Here is a 5,012-nt window from a genome sequence, read left to right on the forward strand (position 1 = left end):
GTTTTCTCGGGGGGCGATTTGCGTCGCGCGTTTATCCGAGGGTCTTGCGCAAATTTAAAGATATACGGGATTATTACGGCGGGGGTCGTCGTCCCGGCCCGGGGAGAGGGGAAACCGTAATTTTTTTCCTTTTTACGGGAAAAAAGGGGTTTTTAATCGCGAGCCGCCGCGTGTCCCCAGACACAAATTTTGTTTTAAAACCCAAAAAAAAAGGGGAAAGGGGGGCCGGTCGTGTACTCGTCGAATCGATTCCGCCCCAATTCGAAAATAAAAAAGAAGGGAGAACCCCGGGGAAAAGGAAACCCCGCGATATATCGTCCCTTTCCAAACCAAAGAGGGGTTTTTGTGCGGTTCGCCCCCGGGGATTTGCCTTTTTGAGATTTCGTTTTGCTGTGGTGCTTTCTTCTCGTTTGACGCTCCCCTCTTCCCCTCTTTTTAATAATTATAGAGGGGAAAAACGGGCGAGAGCGCCCCGGGGGGAAAAGCAAACGGTACGGAAAAATCATATGCGACGACCTCAGGCAGGCGAGGGTTACCCCCGGGGAATTTTAAACAATTTTTAAGCGGAGGGGGAAAAAAAAAACTAACCAGGGTTTCCCTTTGTGCGGCGAGCGAAAAGGAAAAAGCCCAGGGACCGGGAATTCCCCGGGGTTTAGCCCCAGGGGGAAGGGGGGTGTTTGGGGGGGATCCGCTTATCCCGAGGGCCGGTGGGGTCCAAGTCCCTCTTTGGGGTGGGGCCCCTTAAACCGAGAGGGTGCCAGGCCCGTAGCGACCCGGGGCGGCCTCGGGAGGATCTCTCCTTAGAGTTTGGGTTGTTGAGATTTCAGCTTTAAATGGGTTTGGGTTTAAAATCCCTTAAGGTAAAAACGACCCCGAGGGCCCATAGCGAACAAATTTCCCTGAGGGAAAAATTGAAAAAGGGAAATTTGGGGGAGAGAGTTCAAGAATACGTTTAAAAAACCCTTCAGGGGTTTAAACCCAAGAAAAACCCCCAAAAATCGGAAAAGGGGGGGATTCCTCGTCGCGGCGCTGGCTTTAGCGTCGGGCGGCGATTTTCCCCCGGAGTTTCCTTTCGGGTTTGCGCGGGGCACCGGGGACCGGGGGCGCCCATTTTTTCCGGCGTCGTGTCGTGACTTTTTCCCCAAAATAGAAAGGGCGCGGTCGTGGGGGGGGTTCGGCCCGGGTGCGGGTCTGGGGGGCGGGGGGCGGGGGGGGGAAAAAAGAAAAAAAAAAACCCCCGGTTGCCCCGGCCGGCCTGTCGGCGGAAAGCAAGGGATCAGGCCGCCCCAAAATTTAGGTTTCGTCCCCGGACCGTCGAAAAACGCGGGGCCCCCGGGGGAATCGGGGGTTACGGATTTTTGGCCCTCCCGGCCTGGGCCCCGTTGGTTACAGTAAAGGTACAATTGACAAAGGGCCCGCGAATGTGCCCGCGGGGGGTCCGGGGGGAGACCCATACCGGGGCGGCGACGCTACTGTTGGGGACTCTTAGGACCCGTCTTGAAAAAACCCGGGCCCCGGGTCTAACATGTACGCGGTCATTGGGACTTTTCGCGAGACCAAAGGCGTAATGGGAAAGTGAAGGTCGGGCCCCGGCCCTGAACCCAGGGAGGGTTTGGGCCCCGTTGCGATCGGTTTGCACTTTCCCGGGGGGTCTCTTCCCCCTCGCCCCCCCGGAAAAAGGCCCCCCATCCCGAGCTAACGTTGGGGCCCGAAAGATGGGAAACCAATGGCCCCCCCCCCTGGCCCGGACGAAATAAAGGGGAAACCCTGATGGAGGGGGCCCTTTGCGATTCTGGGGGCAAATCAAAAGTGGGGAAATGGGTAAGGGGGCGAAAAAAATAATCGAAACCCCTTAGTTTGCTTTGGGTTCCCCCGAAGTTTCCCCCCAGGGGTAGTGGGACCGGGGCCCTTTTCCCCAAAGGAAAAGGCCGAGCTCATCTGGTTAAAAACGAATGATTAGAGGCCCTTGGGGGCCCAAAAAGACCTCAAAATATTCCAAACTTTTTAAAGGGGTGAGGGATTTCTGGCTTTTTTGAATTTTGAAGCCACGAAACATTTCGGGTCAGAATGCCCCAAATAGGCCTTTTTGGGAAACAGAACTGGCGTGTGGGGTGAAATTAAAAGGGAGAGTTAAGGGGGGCCCCCCTCGACGCTTTAAAGGGGCAAACCCTGAAAAGGGGGTTGGTTTTTAAGACAGCAGGACGGTGGCCAAAGGAAGTCGGAAACCGCTAAAAAAGTGTGTAAAAAAATCACCTGCCAAAGAACTAGCCCTTTAAAATGGATGGCCCCTGAAGCGTCGAGGGCCCATACTCTGCCGTTAGCGGCCCAAATGGGGCGGCAACCGGGAGCGGGCGTTAGTCTTCTCTCCGCGTCGTCACGAAGCCCTGACGAGTAGGATGGGTCGCGACGGTGAGCGCAGAAGGGTCTGGGCGCGAGCCTGCCTGGAGCCGCCGTCGGTGCAGATCTTGGTGGTAGTAGCAAATACTCCAGCGAGGCCCTGGAGGACTGACGTGGAGAAGGGTTTCGTGTGAACAGCCGTTGCACCACGAGTCAGTCGATCCTAAAGCCCTAGGAGAAAATCCTATGTCAATGACGGCGTACAATATACTCGAGTGTCGAGAAATAATAATAAATATTATACGAAAGACACACGCCCGTCGGGCGAAAGGGAATCCGGTTTCCTATTCCGGAACCCGGCAGCGGAACCGCATACAATTCGGGCCCTCGTAAGAGTGTTCGTCGGGGTAACCCAAAATGACCTGGAGACGCCGTCGGGAGATCGGGAAGAGTTTTCTTTTCTGTATAAGCGTTCGAGTTCCCTGAAACCTCTAGCAGGGAGATAGGGTTTGGAACGCGAAGAGCACCGCAGTTGCGGCGGTGTCCGGATCTTCCCCTCGGACCTTGAAAATCCAGGAGAGGGCCACGTGGAGGTGTCGCGCCGGTTCGTACCCATATCCGCAGCAGGTCTCCAAGGTAAAGAGCCTCTAGTCGATAGAATAAGTGAGGTAAGGGAAGTCGGCAAATTGGATCCGTACTTCGGAATAAGGATTGGCTCTGAGGAGCGGGGCGTGTCGGGCTTGGTCGGAGCGGGTCTGGCTGACGTGCCGGGCCTGGGCGAGGTGAACGGTCGGCGTTCTCGCGCCGGTCCCGGGATCCGAGCTCGGTCCCGTGCCTTGGCCTCCCGCGGATCTTCCTTGCTGCGAGGCTTCCGTGGCGGCGCGAGCCGTCGTGGTCGTCCTCTTCGGCCGCCATTCAACGCTCAGCTCAGAACTGGCACGGACTAGGGGAATCCGACTGTCTAATAAACAAAGCATTGCGATGGCCCTCGCGGGTGTTGACGCAATGTGATTTCTGCCCAGTGCTCTGAATGTCAACGTGAAGAATTCAAGCAAGCGCGGGTAAACGGGCGACCGATCACAGTTTACCCATAAAACGACAGTGGAAGGATAAAGCGATCCCAGGTTCTGGGCAAAGCGTCCGGCCCTGTCGTAGCGGCGATCGGCAGCGTAGCCTAATAGCGAGGTACGCGACGGTGACCCGTCTAACGTTGTCGGGGTTGCTGATGGTGGCGAATGCGTGGCCGAGTCGACTGATCTGGATCTGAGAATGCACAGTTCGGGGTCCGAGGCATGCTGAAGCTGTCATACATGCGACTTAGACTAACACCGGGTAGTGAGGGAGGTAGGGAGCCCCACCGGGAGGCTACCGGTGCCCTACCAATTGGTGTCGGACTCTCACGGGCGTGGAAGCTAGGGCGCCTGGCGCAGTGTGTGTCTCGTGGAGAAATTTCATGTGTACGCATTCCCTTAAGCATTTGGGAAGCCCTCTGGGCGATCCCAGCCCATCCATTGCACGGTTGGACGTAACTATGGTTCGGCCTGCGTGGATCGGTGCCTTGCTACCTGGGGCGTCACACACAGGTACAATAAAAAGAGTAGGAATGGTGGATCGCGTCCATGTGACGCAAAACCTAACCTATTCCATAGTCAATTGTGTTGCGTGGTGAAACCGCGCCCCTACGTCTGAAGGATCTGCTTGTCCTGGCGTACGTAATACGCAGTGTATGTGCGCTGTAAGGGGGAAATCCCAGGTGTGGATCCCGATTCTAGCGGAAGGGGAGTAACCGCGATGTAGCCGCCCGGCACCGCTGGGGGCGCTTACTGGGGGGGCTAACCGCCCCCCCAGACCCCCCGGTGCGGTCGTAACCATGACTCTCTTAAGGTAGCCAAATGCCTCGTCATCTAATTAGTGACGCGCATGAATGGATTAACGAGATTCCCACTGTCCCTATCTACTTACTAGCACAGCATTGCCACGAGTCGGAGTCGCAAGACCGAATGGCTCATATGTGGCGCGCACACCTAGTGTGTAGTAGCGTGGCTCCCTCTTGCTTGTTTCGCACGCAGAGCCGGGACCGAGGCGTGAATGTCGAGGAGTCGAAGGAGAGTTTAAAATAAAAGTGAAACTGCGAATGACTAGATTGACCAGCACAAACTCTGGACAAACAGTCTAGGAAATGAAAACGCAAAATCGGTAAACAAACCGATAGCCCAAAAACTGGTGTCCTAAGACTTGGCCCCAGAGTGTTCGGCCCGGAGCTCGCCGCTTCCCCTTACAAACTCTGGGAGCCTCGAAAATACGGATTGTTCCCAGGCGCGCATGCCGGGTCTGTCGAGTGTCGGGGCGAAGGTCGCAAGCGTGTCCCTAACGGGACGCCGCATACGTTTGTGGCTGGAAACCGGCTCGATGGATCGGACATGCAGTGGAACAATCTAAGAACACTCGGTGTTTCTCTCTGCGGCATGCGGCACGCGGGGAGGTTCGCCGGGAGTTGTCCGAAGGGGCAGTCACCCAGACTGAGGGCAAAATGGACCCGGTCCCACGGGCTATGGGCCCAGACCTTGAGGACGGAAGGAAGTCAGGCAGTGCGCGTTGGAAGTCAGCAAAGCATCCGGAAAGCAGTACGTGGCGACTCGGCCCTTGGGGTGCGCTCCGGTGCAACTCACGAGGCT

General features: G+C 56.5%; 1 pseudogene; it reads left to right on the forward strand.

Annotated features, from left to right (window-relative positions):
• Positions 1-512: 512 nt before the first annotated feature.
• LOC114938076 (large subunit ribosomal RNA) lies at positions 513-4,350 on the forward strand (annotated as a pseudogene).
• The last annotated feature ends 662 nt before the right edge of the window (positions 4,351-5,012 follow it).

Source organism: Nylanderia fulva, unplaced genomic scaffold (genome assembly GCF_048542155.1).
Source record: "Nylanderia fulva isolate GAGA-0341 unplaced genomic scaffold, ASM4854215v1 Scaffold1594, whole genome shotgun sequence".
In the NCBI taxonomy this organism is placed as follows: Eukaryota; Metazoa; Arthropoda; class Insecta; order Hymenoptera; family Formicidae; genus Nylanderia; species Nylanderia fulva.